This window comes from Sitophilus oryzae, unplaced genomic scaffold (assembly GCF_002938485.1).
Source record: "Sitophilus oryzae breed Bouriz unplaced genomic scaffold, Soryzae_2.0 scaffold_1440_pilon_pilon, whole genome shotgun sequence".
NCBI classification, from domain to species: Eukaryota; Metazoa; Arthropoda; class Insecta; order Coleoptera; family Curculionidae; genus Sitophilus; species Sitophilus oryzae.
In genome coordinates this window covers 3911320-3928861 of record NW_022146105.1, presented here as the reverse complement: position 1 = coordinate 3928861, position 17542 = coordinate 3911320, and the positions used below count along the sequence as shown (strand labels likewise).

The following is a 17542-nucleotide window of genomic DNA, read 5'->3' as shown; positions in this document are numbered from 1 at the left end:
TACATATAAAATGACAGCGATCTTCATTTCATAGCCATCGCTGACGCCGTTTTTATTCGATCATACGGTATTAATGGTTTGTAGTAAATTTTATATACTTTTATAAAAAATAAAAATGTTGGGTTTGCTCTTATTCAAAAGTTGTTGGAGATAAACTAAATTGTCAATTAATAAAAATTTTAAGGGAGAATGAATAGGGTCATTAACAAATAAGGAGCCGGGAGAAAAACCAGTAAATTATGACAGTAGCTCGGGCCACGACAACAATTAGACATTTCGTCTTCCTTCCCTACATGCCGTTACGTTTGTATTTGCCTTATTTAGCGTTTTAAGTGAAACGGACGAAAAGCGACGTTGAATTGGAAAGAAATGCGCCAGTCTCATTGTGAGCGAAAATTTATTTATCGCAGGGTTTGAATAAACGAGTCGGCCGGTATAAAAATTACATTGTGGTCGGATCAGGCCGTACCGGCGGATCGTCGCTTGCTGTCCGTCAATATGCCGTCAATTCAGCCCAACAAGTTTAAGGCCTCTTTTGTATGCCGCTTTTCAGTTTTAGCCTTGCCGAGGACAGGGGCCCATAGTCCAGTTCCAAATGACTTAAACAAATTTTAACCCTTGGTCATTAAAAAGCACTCGAAGAAATGGGAGCCCTGTTTTTGTTCATATTGTCTTTATTTTAATTACTTCAGGCACGATTTAAAATTTCTGTCTTATATAGTCTTCCTGTCTTTCTTTCACTTGGCAGTTAATTTACTCAAAATGCACTACCACCTGAACTTCCTTTATTTAGCTAATTTTTAATAATTTAATTTATTTTTCAGGCCAATTCAGGCGTCATGGAGTATGTAAGCATTTGGATTGGTAACATTGTAACATTTGATTTTCGCTCTTAGGCTGAAAAGGTAAGTAAACTTGATATGCTATAGGCTAAGGGGGGGGGGTGCATTTCAGTTGATTTCAACAAATTCCGACCGCAGCGCTTCAACGGCAGAAATAATATTGAAATCGTGGTTTTGTCATAATATTTAGGTATTTTAGTTTTTTGCTAGTGCACTTATTGAGAATATAAAGCACTCAGGTACGAGGTTTGTGTGATGTAGAATAACGCTGTTTCGGGTAGTAAAAAATAAGTGCGAAAAGGAATTTGAACTAAGCGTCATGTTGTGTTGTGACTTGTGACAATTTTTCTTTCAAATTTGCAAAAGTGCTTGTTACATTATCAAAAAATTAAATAGACATACTAAGAGAGGATAAAATATAATTTCCAATTTAATGGTATATAGTTTACACAATAACAATATATATTTTTACAAATAAAAAATATATATTTTTTAATCAACTAGTGATTAAATGTTTTATGAACATCTTCTAAAATTATAATTACGTATCTTAAAAAATTTCGTTATAATCGAAATAGCCCCAATTATGCTCCACTAGCAAAACCGGTGATTAAAACTATACTCGCTACCGTAACTCATCTAAACTGGAATAATAAATTATGATACAAGTTAGACCTTGTGAATATATAAATATCAAAATATTTACTTTTTTATTTTTAATTTTTAGAATTTTCACAAATTATATTTAGAATAACTAAATAACACATTTTTCGTATACTAGCTATTTAAACCCGAGTATTTGTATATTCTAATTGTTTACGATATTCTCCGATGGTGGCAGCACCGGCGGAGAATGCACCAAGCCTATAGTAACTCGTGAAAAAGGTTTATGATCTAGTCGTTTTTTTCCGTATATGTATAACGCTATACATATTCTGATATATACCTTTAAGAATTTTTATCTCTTGGTATCTAACGGCATTTCACGTGTTCATAATACCTTTTGATCCTTAACAGTTTTTATCTTTTTATTTCATTTAGAACACACTTGGTTACGATGTTTTTTCCACTATACAGGGTGTCATTGAAATGGTGTAAAAAAATGGGGGGTGATAGTACTCCTAAAAAGAGTAAAAAAAAGTTTCTATAAGTATAGGGCGGAATGCATATTAAGGGAGTTAGGGGCACTGAAAGGGTGAATTTAAAAAACGGTTGTTTTGAAATTGTAGGCTTAAAAATCGAGACAAAATTTCGAAAAAAAAGTCTGCCATAAATTTTGACCCTAAATCAAATGGTGATACTGAAAAATTATTTGGAAAAGCGGAAAGGGTAGTTTTTGCAAGGGTAGGGAGTTGTTTCGTGAATAACTTTTTTGAGGTTATTTTTTTTGCAACGTGAGTTCATTTTTTGAAAACTACATACTTTTTCCTAGAAAAAAGGTACTCTTGTTGCACATCGCCCAGAGCGATGGTTTTCAAGAAAATTGAAGGTAAAGGGTTTGCTATGACGGGTTGCTAACTGATTAATCAACATAAACTTATGAAAGTTATGGCGGTTCCAAAGTAACCAAGTAGTTATTAAATAATTAATTGGAAAATCAAAATTTCATGATTTTTAAAACATCTTATTGCTTTAAAAATGAAATAATCTTTTTTGGTTTTAAAAAAAATTGGTTTTTTCAGTGCCGAATAATACTGAAGAGCAACTACGACAATGCATTATTTACTGTTCCAATCAAATTCGGACAGCAACAAGGATATTCCACATGGTACGCAGATCGTGGAGAAGAAGATCAGATGTCTACATTGAAATGAATGGCGGTCACTTTGAACATTTACTATGAATGAATTAAGGAATGCATTATTTTAATAAGGAATTTTGGTAATTGGATTATTTCTTTTTTTAAAGCAATAAGATGTTTTAAAAATCATGAAATTTTGATTTTTCAATTAATTATTTAATAACTACTTGGTTACTTTTGAACCGCCATAACTTTTGTAAGTTTATGTTGATTAACCAGTTAGCAACCCAGCAGAGCAAACTCTTTGTCTTCAATTTTCTCCAAAACCATCGCTCTGGGCGATGTGCAACAAGAGTACATTTTTTGTAGGAAAAAGTATGCAGTTTTCAAAAAATGAACCCACGTTGCAAAAAAATAACCTCAAAAAAGTTATTCACGAAACAACCCCCTACCCTTGAAAAAACTACCCTTTCCGCTTTTCCAAATAATTTTTCAGTATCACCATTTGATTTAGGGTCAAAATTTATGACAGAGGATTTTTTTTTTGAAATTTTATCTCGTTCTTTAAGCCTACAATTTTAAATAACCGTTTTTTAAATTTACCCTTTAAGTGCCCCTAACTCCCTTAATATGCATTTTCCTCCCTATACTTATAGGAACTTTTTTTATTATTTTTAGGAGTACTATCACCCCCCGATTTTTTTACACCATTTCAATGACACCCTGTATATTAAATATTATTTGTCATATTTTCAGTAAGTGTATTTTATAAGTTTATTTTTGTCATTATATTACAAGTAGTTGTTAAATGAAAAACAAACGTATCTACTCCGTTGATAGGATAATTCTTAATAAAAATGCGGAATATGTAATCGTTCGTATGTAGGCAATACTGCCAAATTAGGTAGTACCCTGGCGCTTGCGTGCTAACGCCTATCCGTAACGGGGATCATCGGCTCAACTTATGTGAAGTGGAGCTCATTATTTAGTTCTTTAATTGAAATTTCATGTTTCTCGGGACACGAGCTCTCTGAAGGCCCTTGTCCGTCCTTTTCAATTAATTAATGGCCCTATAAAATATCGTTTCTATGCCACAAATAGGAATGAATATGTAACAATTTACATAACCGATTTAAATACAGGTCTTTTTCGATTGGTACTATTGTTTCTTAATTTATAATAGTTTATAAAAGAGCCACATACTACAGCATTTCTTTCAGTAGTAAAATTAAAGGTAATTGGGCTATGGTTTTTTTCTCACACTAAATTGTTCAATGTGGTTTGGCATTTTGGTTGAATATTACCCATCCATAACCCATAGAGCGCGTTTGACTCTTTGACAACTCAAGCGTCAAATTGTGTTTAAATTGACTTGAAGAATGTAACAATTTTTATCCGTTTTACTTGAAAATATTTTTTGTACGCACTGTAAACCCATGAAATGAATAAAGCAATCAAAGAAATGTGTCCCTGCTGTCACAAGAAATATGTAACGCGTTTTTTCCATTACATAAATTGTATTTTTGTGACTGAATACATTATGCGGGAGCAGGAATGGACATTCTGCGTCTCTAGGTTTATCTTCTATGCGAGCCAGGATTTGCAAGCAACTTACTTTTAATCTAATTGTTGGAGATGAAAAATTGCACGGCCTTTTAAAGCACCCTAAAATACACAAAAATGGCGCTCGCAGCGAGGGACAGACGCTGAATACGAAATTTAAAAGCTGCCGTGGTCGAGTACAGTCCATCAATGTCAACTTAGGAGACAGTTCAACATGATTTATAATGCATACTCGGCAAATCTAAACGTAATATCCAATTTAATACTACAAATAGCCGGTAATATACATGAAGTTTATTATACGAGTCGGTCGCTATTTGTAAACAAATCGCGAATCTTCGCTGAGTTGTTTTCCTATTCAACAGTTGCTGCTACTGGTATTTGTATTTATTATTACTTTGTCCCGTTATTAAATCAATTTGTTTTTTTGGTCTATAATTTCTTCTAAAGGTAATTAAATAATCTGTAATTCTCTACAAAAATTAATGCCAAAAATATTGAAAAATGGGCAATATAATAATTAAATTTAGAGCTCTTAGAAAATTAGTAAACATATCATCCCCACCGAATCTGCATTCGCCGTTGTTTCTTAGCTTCAATCTACTGAGGTGTTCGTTGAGGAGACAGTGTCCAAGATTGTTCTACTTAATTCAAGGAAAATCTTTAATTTTTTTCGGTCGTAAGTTCTGAGAAATTATTTCGAGTGTCTTAGACCGTTGCACTATGGTTTCTAGAGGCTAATTTTTTGGCCAAAATACATATTTTAGACCCACTGTATATGGACTTTTTTTGTAAGTGGAATGCAAGCAGATATACAAATGAACAAGACCACATGCATATATTTTTGTTTAGTTTTCATTTTTATTCCTTATCAGCATTTATATAGTCTATAAAATGAATAACTTTGAATTTTGACCGTTATTTTTTACCAACATGGCAAATATAAAATCCCGCTGTCAAAATAGTTACTGATATTCTTTAAATTGACTGCCTGAACGAATCAGATAGGTAACTCTTTTTACTTTCGTGAAATAGAAAAGGAAAATAATAAAACAAGTGACAGTTCTTCCTCTTCTTGCAAAAATCAACACGAAATGTCATAATGGACAAAAGTAAAATGTCATCAGCTTTTGACATTTCTAAATATTAGACCAATGCCGTCTCTAATAGAACAGCCTCGGAGCGAGATTTATGACGTCACGCTAGTTAGATATTACGGATTAATAAATATGTTTGAGAATACATGGAAAACATAATTATTCCTCGTATTTTTAGTTTGTATTTTAAAAATGATATAGTTTACAAGAAATATACATAATATACAGTTAATAAATACAATATAATATATACCTATTTATAGTAATAAATACTTTGGCAAATAAACTATGAACCATACAAATGCAGCAAATGTTTTACAATATACAAATAATGAATAGGTGGTACATAAGATAATGGGTAAAATGTAAAATATATTTTAAATTTTGGGGTTCGAAAATCGATCTAATTTAACAAAACACATTCAATATCTACTAATAGTGATGTATTATTTGAATTCACAAAATTTATTTATATATTATAATGTTTACTGCCATTAATAAACTAATATAAACTTGTCAAAAGATAAACACATATTTTTTAAAATTATTATTCTTAACACAAAAACTATCTACATTGACTATGGAGTACGATTTCAGCCATATTGTAAAACATTTGCTGCATTTGTATGGTTCATAGTTTATCTGCCAAAGTATTTATTACTATAAATAGGTATATATGTATATATTGTATTTATTAACTGTATATTATGTATATTTCATGTAAACTATATCATTTTTAAAATACAAACCAAAAATACGAGGAATAATTATGTTTTCCATGTATTCTACAACATATTTATTAATCTGTAGTATCTAACTAGCGTGACGTTATAAATCTCGTTCCGAGGCTGTTCTATTAGAGACGGCATTGCGTCAGCATGGCCGCAAGTTGCTAACCTAATAAAATTAACACTAGAAAAGCCCGCGGGAACTGTCAAATTCAAAGTTATTCGTTTTACTGACTATATTTAGACGTTGTAGTGAAGTATTTGTGCCTATTTAGTTGTTAATTTTCGGAAGAGTTTTGGTGAATATTAAGTCATATATTTCAGTGGGATATAAAAACGGATTACTGTTATTTTTACACTTTATGGTATGTATTTTTAAGAAATCACTAACAATTGCACATAAGAATCAGCATCCATTATTTTTTAATTAATTAAAAATAATGAGTTTAAGACAGAATATAAATATAAAGTTAAAAGTTTAGTTTGACTTATAAAAAATTCTCCATGTTTCTCCATGCTAGATGTTATTCTAAAATTTGAAACAATCCTTTCTGAACATATCTAAGAAAAAATTGGCTGCTACTAGCTGCAACTTTTTTTTTAAAAGAATTTCTTTTTTCTCCTATGTATCGATTGAAAAAAATAGATATTTTGGAAAAATGGCTACAAGGGGCCGATAAAGTTGAGAAAAACGGGTATGTTTCAAATTTTGTAAGACAGAAATTTCAGAATAATGAACAAGAACTGTCAGGCACAATGGAAAAAAGATAAATCGCCTTTGTATACATTTTGAAAGATGATGGCAGGCGGCTTCGCGGCTTAAAGATTTATTTTTAAAACAAAATGGTTAAAGGAGGATTTTATCCTTGAGTTGAATGAACCCCTTCCATCCACATCATCTGCTGCCCGCCCACCATTACCTTTTTCGGAGCAATCATCCAGAACCCAGAGAAGGACGGCCTCAAAAGTTTCCGAGGAACATAGGCAGGATTGGCTTTACTTACTGCAAAATACTTTACTTCTGCAGGCTGCTTTCTAAATTTAATTATCCTGCCGATGTACTTAACCTACTTCGTGTACCTGACTTTATCGAAAAGAAGTTAAATGAAGAACAATTTGAAGAGAAGCATGGAAAAGAAGAGGAATACGAGGAGGAAGAGCAGGAAGAGAAGAAATGCAAAAAGAAGAAGAGCAAGAATATATTTCTAAAGAAGATTGTTTTTGAACAGCAGTAATTCGATGATTGATCAACTTTCTTTTTTGGAACTAGATACAGAAGATGCTTCGTAGGTAAAAGTTGAATAAGAATATTAAAAATAACTTCATTTTATTAGTATCTTATTATTTTATTAAAAACACAAATTTACAGTCAATATTTTCCATTAAATGTAAGTTGTTTAATTTTGGCCAAAAAAGTAGCTTCTAGAAACCATAGTGCGTTGGAGGACTCATCTTCCAGGTTATGATGGAATCTTCCAGGTTCTTGAGTTCCGCTTTAAGCTGGTTTCCACTTGGAAAACAAAACGGTTTTGGTCCAGTTAGTGGAGTGTTTGCTCCTTTTCTAGCTAGATCGTTTGCTTTTTCATTGCTTTCTATCCCTTGGTGTGGTGGCAGTTGTTGTCCGGAGTAGAAGGACTTTATATTTTCTTTGCCTAATTTGTTCAGCTTCTCTAGGCATTCTTTGACCAGCTTCGAATTGATGGTTACTGAGCTGATCGCTTTTAGTGCTGCTTGACTAGCATACTCGGATATGATGGTTATTTCCTGTTTTCGATAGTTCCTATCTAAGATAAATTGTACGCATCTTTCGATAGCTTAGATTTCTGCCTGAATGATACTGGGGGGAATGATACTGCCCATTGGATCGGAGTATTTAGTTTTTGGTCTAAATACTCCTATCCCTATCCGGTCTTGGTCTAGTTAGTGGAGTGTTGGCTCCAGTGGAGTGTTGTTCGCTCCTTTTCTAGCTAGATCGTTTGCTTTTTCATTGTCTTCCATTCCTTGGTGAGCTGGTACCCAGAGTAGGAGGACTTTATTTTCTTTGTCTAATTTGTTCAGCTTCTCTAGGCATTCTTTGACCAACTTCGAATTGTTGGTTACTGACTTAATCGCTTTTAATGCTGTTTGACTATCGGATAAGATAGATTTCCTGTTTTCGATAGTTCCTATCTAAGATAAATTGTACGCATTCTCATTGTACGCATATTTCTGTCTGATTTTGGAAGCATCAGTATACCACCACGTTATGGCATGGTCTTTTACCTGCTGATATTTTGACATATAAACACTTAACGAATTGTATACTTTGGTTTGTTGTATTTAATGTAGATTATACGCTATTTTTTAGTTATTTAGTGCTATTAATTAATGAGAATCTAATTAGTAGAATATATTAAAATACAAAAATTATTTTTTAAAAAATAATTTACAAGTTGTAATATTTGCAAATACTAATAGTATTTAACAAGTATTAACCACTAAAAATAAATTATGTGTAAAGAAAAAATATCACATAAGACCATTCCACTTCAAAAAGTCGGTCTTGAGAAGGTCTCTCGGACATCCCCAAGGCAGCGTTGATGTGCAAAAAATACTTTTTGGGCCATTTCAATGATGTCTCAAAGGGCCAGAGTTAACCAACCGTCGCTTCAAGTGAATATAGCTGTCCAACCATGGTTAATAATACTGCGACTTTAGAGCACATTGTTGCCAGATTACATTATTTTTATATATTTTTGTGTATTCAGTCAAACAACCACTTGTGACATTTCTTTTGTAGAAAAACTTGTTTAGATCTCTTGAATAATGAATAAATCAAATACGAAGAACATATAAGTAATATTTACACGAGTTTTGATTACTGTACATATAGTAGTAGAAAATCAGTTAAAACTGTAGTGGGTCTACTAACTTAACATTGTAAAGCTGAATAGGCATCTAAAGCTGATTGACGGACGAAGCCATGTCCAGGTTTTGTCAATTTGAAGAAGACACTACAGAACATATTTTTTCAAATGTGCGCTTCTTTGTACTAGGCAATGATAGTCCATTGACAAAAAGCTATATGGGTGTTCACTCTCCAAATTGCAAGACTTTTTGAAAAGAATAGGACTAGAGAATGTAACCTAAGGATCAGAAGAGGACCACAATAGACCGAAAAGGTCGCACTATAACAGGCTGATAGCCACCTCGAATAATCTAATCTACTATACACATCGACAGAAATTATTCTCTTCTTCGTTAGATTTAAAGAAAAAATCTATCTATTATCAGCTTCTTTTTAACTCTGGCATCGTTGCACTTGGTAAAAAGGTTCTTTCGAATGGTAGAGGATCGACATAAGAAATAGGAATTGCCAGCCTGAAAGGGAGCAACAGGAACGATGATCTTCCAGATCCAGGAAATATTCAGGCGTTAGACTATGCATAACAATGGACCGGAATTACTTTTCCAGGGACGTAGTAAGCGTTCTACGACCCCAAAAAAATAGATTTTTATCATAAAATTATATCTATAACTGTTTCTAATGAGAGCTGATAAATTTCTTCCATGTTCTTAAGGGTATTCGACACCTCTAATGATTAAATCATGTTAGTAAGCTTCCTAGCGTAAATCCTTATCGTCGAACACTGTCGGAATTCTTTGCAAATTTTTCGCAATTTAAAAGCAAAGACTGATACCGTCCACATGCAAGATAAATAACCAGAGTAAGATAAAAGCTCTGAAATACCGCAGTATTAAACTTACACTCGAAAAAATCTCAAGAGGAAGGGTTAGAAGCTTATTTCTGCGTTCAAAAAATATTTGTAACATTTTACGTAGCTTAAAAGACGTTCTCTATCTTAAATATATAGTGACATCTAGTAATTAACGCCTTGTATTATTTCTGAACCCTCAAATCATTATTTGTGACAGAGCAACAGAGAATAAACATTCTTAACTGAGTTATTTACTCGGTAAATATGACGTAGATGAAGTAATCTGACAGGAGAAACTAATGTGACGTCACTCTCGGGCGTCTAATTTTCTAAGAGAAACACGCTGGCGAAGTAATATGAAAAAAAGAGCAAATAAGAGCCTTAAGCCTGAACGATGGGGATTGTTTGCATTGGGCTATTTCCCATCGAGTGACGTGTATGCGGAAATTGGTGCCAATCTCGGGGGAAAGAGCCCATATAGATTAGATATCTATGACACAAAAGAACTTCCAGGATCGATTTAATAAACTAGGTGGCTCTCTCGAATTGTCCGATGTGCGGCTCTTGATCGACAATTGATTTCCTCCTTTTTTTTCGCCCAATACTAACAGGGTCGTATTCCAGATTTATACTCGTTGGAAATTGTTAGACATTTAATTTTTTATAGTAAAGTCTTTTTTTAACTTAAATCATTTCATTTTAAGTCATATTTCGAAAGCTGACTTATGACTTAAAATTTAAGTAATTTTCAAAATGACTTGTGGTTTAAGTCTTTATTCTGAAATAGAAACAGATTTGTCATTAAAAAAGTTTAAATCTTTTTTTAATGACTTTAAGTCATTTTCCAAATGACTTAAATCTTTTAAAAGATTTAAGTCATATAATTTTATCGTAAATTTTTAATAGCGGCATCAAATATGTATTTACCATCTTTAGTTTCATAAAAAAGTAGCAACTGTGAAAACCATATCTTTGTACCGCTGCTCATAAACGAGTAAACCTGTAAAACACACAAAAATGGGACAACCTATACAAAATAGATACCACAAAATTTAATTTTATTTAAGTTGTTGATGTTTTTATATGTGTGTTTTTATGTCCTTGATGAGTTTATTTTTTATTGTTTATTATAGTTGTTTATACAATAGCTTTGTTCGGGTTCTTGTCATTACCGATTCTGAACCGTCCTAGAATTCTGCAGCGCATGCGCAAATGAAATAATTTCTTCATATTTCCTTCTGCGCATGCGTATCACAGTTCTAGGACGGTCCAGAATCGGTAATAAGAAAAACCCGAAGTCAGCTAATATTTTATTCTAATCTGTATCTACAATAAATTAATATAGATAATAAAAAATCGGTAATGGGTAATACAATAAAATTAATATTAACATTTAAAAAATAGGTATTTAAATTAAATTCTGGTTGGTCTTGACTTGAGGGAAATTATATTGATTTAAGTCATTTTACTGACTTAACTTGCAGATTATCATGATTTAAGTAAAAAAAGACTTAAATAATGTTATATTGACTTAAGTCTTTGCAAAAAGGACTTGACTTGAAAGAAAATGACTTAAGTCGAAGACTTAAAACTTAAGTCATTTGAACTTTAATTTGAAATTGACTTAATACTTAAATCATTTTGATTTTAGAAATGACTTAAGACTTGCGTAAGTCTTTTTAAAACTGACTTATTATTAACTGAATATCCATATGTATTTATGACTGCTTCCTAAAATCAGCGAAATATAATTACAAAGATATTTTTTTCTGGGAAATTATATCTATCTCTCGCATGGTCTTGCCGGCAAAGACCAAAGGTGAGGCGAACGCCAGCAGTTTCTCATGACATTTTATACAGGCGATGACCCCTCGGGCATGTTTAGACATCAATCTCGCATGTAATTAAGCTTGTTCCTTCTATTAATTTCGTTTGTAGCCGCTTACCGAATTTCAAACTTTTTGGAAGTGCTCTAACGTCGAAATTCTCAGGCTCTAGTTACCTATTTCTTGTTAAGCAAATTAGATTAAGAAAAAATTGAGGATGTATCTTAAAAGTCATAAAATTTTATATACGTCCTGTAAATTTTAATTGTCTCAGAGTATTAGTATTTTTTTCTTAAACGGTAGACATAGACGTTTTCTTTTGCTGGTTTTAAGATCAAATCTTCGGAAATACAACTGTCTTCCCTAGGTCCTCACTCAAAACTATTAATATTCTAGCTTTGATGGTTTGGTTTGGAGCGTTATTTAATTATATTTATGCTTTTTCTTAAACTCTTGGGCTGTGACTCAAAACTATTAATTCTAGCTTCTATTTTTTTTATTTTGACGTCTTGTAAATATCAGTTGTTTCACGTTTTAATAAGGTAGCTAAGTTGATCAGAAAATACTGGGTGATATAGTTAACTGTCGTCCACAGGTTCAAATCCCTCAAGTGGCAATGGACTAATGGACAAGATACCTGGCAAGACGGACGGAAAACAAATGGATCACAAAAATTACAGCATGATACCCATCAGGAATTAAGAGACCTAGAAGAAGACCAAACCTGAGATGAAAAACTGAGAGAAAACTTGGGCCCGCATAGCCAACAGTAGACAACAATGGGCTCAAGTACAAAGAGAGTATCTAACTATGTGAGGGAGGCTACACCAAAATTGGAGTTGGTTGAATAAGCTGAGCATGAGGTTGGTTGATGGTAACTTACTGAAGATTATTACCAAGCAATATTTTACAACATAACCATGGGTATTAGGGTAACAAAACACAATCTTTCCTGTACTGCTGAAGTTTAGCATTACTTTCTTTTTGTGACGTAAAATCTGTTTATTCATTTTCCTGGATGAGCGTTAATTCAGGTCCGGGAGGGCCATAAAAATAAAAGAGCCTCGGCGGTGCACACTCGTACCCTTCGGACGTAAAAAAGTAACGCTGTGTTTGATGCGTAATAAGGTTGTTAAAACACGGCAGTTCGGTTTTATGTTACGTCGAATATGACGATATTAGGTGCCACAGATCTCGCTAACAGATGTTTTCGATTGCCGCGATTTCATTGTAAAATTCGGCACGGATCGGCTACCGCCTGTGCGTGTGTTGAAGAGGGTCGGTTTACAAATATTAAATAATAGCGCGACAACAGATATTTTCCGCAGTGACAGTTGGTATCTTCCGACATACATCATCCAGTTTCCTTGGCCTTTTCCTTCCTTGATTTTTTTTTGTTTTCTTAGCCACAAGAATTATTTTATTTATTTTCGAAGAAAGATTATTTGGTATAGTTCATTTAATTCAAGAACTATGCTCCCAGCTTATCAAGGACCTCCACAGGAATAGGAGACTGAGGTTGCAGTCGTTGTGTTTTGGTAAATTGAAGCAAAATGTAGTCAATTTAGTAACATAATTATAAAATTGGAAGGTTTTGATCAACAACAGATATTTTCCGCAGTGACGACAGTTGGTATCTTCCGACGTATATCATCCAGTTTCCTTGGCTTTTTCCTTCCTTGATTTTTTTTTTCTTAGCCACAAGAATTATTTTATTTATTTTCGAAGAAAGATTATTTGGTATAGTTCATTTAATTCAAGAACTATGCTCCCATCTTATCAAGGACCTCCACAGGAATAGGAGACTGGGGTTGCAGTCGTTGTGTTTTGGTAAATTGAAGCAAAATATAGTCAATTTAGTAACATAATTATGAAATTGGAAGGTTTTGATCAACAACAGATATTTTCCGCAGTGACAGTTGGTATCTTCCGACGTATATCATCCAGTTTCCTTGGCTTTTTCCTTCCTTGATTTTTTTTTCTTATCCACAAGAATTATTTTATTTATTTTCGAAGAAAGATTATTTGGTATAGTTCATTTAATTCAAAAACTATGCTCCCATCTTATCAAGGACCTCCACAGGAATAGGAGACTGAGGTTGCAGTCGTTGTGTTTTGGTAAATTGAAGCAAAATATAGTCGATTTAGTAACATAATTATGAAATTGGAAGGTTTTGATCAACAACAGATATTTTCCGCAGTGACAGTTGGTATCTTCCGACGTATATCATCCAGTTTCCTTGGCTTTTTCCTTCCTTGATTTTTGTTTTCTTAGCCACAAGAATTATTTTATTTATTTTCGAAGAAAGATTATTTGGTATAGTTCATTTAATTCAAGAACTATGCTCCCATCTTATCAAGGACCTCCACAGGAATAGGAGACTGAGGTTGCAGTCGTTGTGTTTTGGTAAATTGAAGCAAAATATAGTCGATTAGTAACATAATTATGAAATTGGAAGGTTTTGATCAACAACAGATATTTTCCGCAGTGACAGTTGGTATCTTCCGACGTATATCATCCAGTTTCCTTGGCTTTTTCCTTCCTTGATTTTTTTTTCTTATCCACAAGAATTATTTTATTTATTTTCGAAGAAAGATTATTTGGTATAGTTCATTTAATTCAAGAACTATGCTCCCATCTTATCAAGGACCTCCACAGGAATAGGAGACTGAGGTTGCAGTCGTTGTGTTTTGGTAAATTGAAGCAAAATATAGTCAATTTAGTAACTTAATTATGAAATTGGAAGGTTTTGATCAACAACAGATATTTTCCGCAGTGACAGTTGGTATCTTCCGACGTATATCATCCAGTTTCCTTGGCCTTTTCTTTCCTTGATTTTTTTTTGTTTTCTTAGCCACAAGAATTATTTTATTTATTTTCGAAGAAAGATTATTTGGTATAGTTCATTTAATTCAAGAACTATGCTCCCATCTTATCAAGGACCTCCACAGGAATAGGAGACTGAGGTTGCAGTCGTTGTGTTTTGGTAAATTGAAGCAAAATATAGTCAATTTAGTAACATAATTATGAAATTGGAAGGTTTTGATCAACAACAGATATTTTCCGCAGTGACAGTTGGTATCTTCCGACGTATATCATCCAGTTTCCTTGGCTTTTCCTTCCTTGATTTTTTTTCTTATCCACAAGAATTATTTTATTTATTTTCGAAGAAAGATTATTTGGTATAGTTCATTTAATTCAAGAACTATGCTCCCATCTTATCAAGGACCTCCACAGGAATAGGAGACTGAGGTTGCAGTCGTTGTGTTTTAGTAAATTGAAGCAAAATATAGTCAATTTAGTAACTTAATTATGAAATTGGAAGGTTTTGATCAACAACAGATATTTTCCGCAGTGACAGTTGGTATCTTCCGACGTATATCATCCAGTTTCCTTGGCCTTTTCTTTCCTTGATTTTTTTGTTTTCTTAGCCACAAGAATTATTTTATTTATTTTCGAAGAAAGATTATTTGGTATAGTTCATTTAATTCAAGAACTATGCTCCCATCTTATCAAGGACCTCCACAGGAATAGGAGACTGAGGTTGCAGTCGTTGTGTTTTGGTAAATTGAAGCAAAATATAGTCAATTTAGTAACATAATTATGAAATTGGAAGGTTTTGTAGAAAATATTATCTAGTTTTTTGGAGACGTATAGTTGATAACAAGAAATATTTCCTTTCTTAGAAATTAAAAAATGTTGAACCCTCGTTTTCGTAAATGGAGGTCAATAGGGCTTTCTTTTCTACAACTTTCACATGTTCAGAAAAATAGTATCTAATTTTAGAGAAAAAAAAATAAAATTGGTAACAAATTTTATGTAGTTTTTAAGGGCATATAGATATAGTGATATTCAATTAGTCCTTCCTTAGAAATTTACCAAGATCTTGAACTCAGAACTGTTTAAAAAATATATTCATAAAGGTCTGAAACGATTGAAAATAAATATGAGGCGTCAAGTTGCAAAACCCGACTTTTTCATTTTTAAATAAATGGCCTAATGGTTATACCGGGTGAGTCTTAAATAAGTGCAGATATTTTTAGGGATAGTACATTTCGACCCAAGAAACACGTCTATGAGGTTCTTTCGCGAAAAAAAAATGAAAATTTCCAATTTTTTTGAAAAAAAATTTTGGATTTTTTTTAGTTAAAAAACAATTTGTTGATCATATTGCAATATAGGTAGTAGATTAAATTTACAAAAAAGAAAACACAAAAAAGATCCAGTGGTTGTCAAAATTTAAGTAAAAAATTATTTTTTTTATTAAATTTTCCAAGTAAAATAATTTGGTTATTTTGGACTTATTTGAAAAACGGTAAAGAAAAAAAATATTTTTATCGAGATCTACCGGCCCTGAAAATATTTGCACTTATTTATGATACCCTGCATATTAATAGTGTACCTTGAAATATACATAAACATTGTCCCAAACTGCAGCAAAAATCGCCTATTCCTATATAAAATTCACTACAAATTACGATAATGCAGCAAAATCCGTCTTATCCACTTATATTTGCTTCTTGTTGTCATTATCGTTGCAAATCCCGCATTTCTTCGTAAGACTTCATATACTTTTTAGACAAGTATAATATTGACGTCTTATCCATTTCAAATCCTTGCCTAATTTTAATCTAACCCTCCTTAAACCTAGAAACCTAACCTAACATAACCCGCCTTATCGAATTATTTTTGTGTTTTTTTTTCTCTTTAAAAATTAAATATTAATTATCTCTTTTTATTTTTAGAAAAACGCTTCAAACATTTGCTAAAACAGATTTTGCATATTATCTCGAAACAACGTTTTTGGGATAAGACGTGTTTTGCAACTTGACGCCTCATATTGCTTTGAGCTGCCAGGTTAACTTTTATACTAATCGTATTTTTTTCTGGATATTAATGATTAAATGGAGAAATTGTAGGATTGGATATACGAAGATTGGGAATATAAAATTTGCGAGGACGTACCGACCGTAAGACCGATCTCATGGAGAATGCTCATTAGATTGTCGTTAGCCGAGATCGAAAGGCCGGGCATCGGTAATTCCCGACGAGTAGAGCCGTTAGTGGCACATGCCCGCGACAAGTTTGCGACGAACGCCACTTCTAGACACATGTTACAGTTCAGGACAGACTTTATGTCCGCTACATGACATCCGCCGATGCTAAACATCCAGCCCCGCCGATTTGCCTACACGACACAAGGGAATTAAAGCATTTGATCAGTTTATTACGTCCCCTCTATTGCTTAAAATCAAAATAAACCACCTATATCTCTGGATTCTGGATTCCATCTTACACTCTATACTTTTTTCTTCAAGAAAGTCCTATGGGTATTTCGCCACTTGCACTACATACAAAAAGTTTGAGTTTTACCTCATCAAGTAATAATTGTTATCAGGTAGTAATTGTTAATTTTGAAGTTTAACCATGACCAACATGACAGACAGGCCAGAGACATCGATTTGTGACGTCACCGCACTAGTGCGGCTTTTGTATTGTGCCATATGGTACTGCATATACGTTTTGCATAAATAATAGTATTTATTGATAGTTTTTCCAGATATAAATATGAAAAATGTTATACAGAAAGGTATTAAAAAATAACATTAACTTATATTATAAAATCTAGATAATAAAAAGCGTGTCCTAAAATTGCGTTAGCGAGTATTTAGCAACTAGTAATAATATACCTGTGATAAAAAGTTTCCAAATATTAAAAAATTTGAAAACTATACGTTTATCGACAAGTTAAGAAAATGTATTGTATATGATAACGGCAGAATACATTTTAAAGTTTTATTAAAAATAATTGTAAAAATTTGCCTAACATATTAAAAAATGTGGATATCAGATAGAATTAACTATTAACATTAAGTAATTTGTAGTTCGATGTTCATCAAGTAACCATCTCCATAAATCGTAAATAAAAAGATAAAGATATAATTTTTTTTATATAAAATACTGAAATAAAGTACAAATTCATTTAATTTCTTTAAAATATATTGCCATTTCATAATAACAATAATACTTTTCAATATTTATTTCA

General features: G+C 32.6%; 1 protein-coding gene across 2 annotated transcripts in view; it reads right to left on the bottom strand.

The window, feature by feature from the left end:
* LOC115876835 (protein trachealess) overlaps nucleotides 1–17542 on the bottom strand; it is a 139409-nt gene that overhangs the window by 111202 nt on the left and 10665 nt on the right. The window lies entirely within an intron of this gene.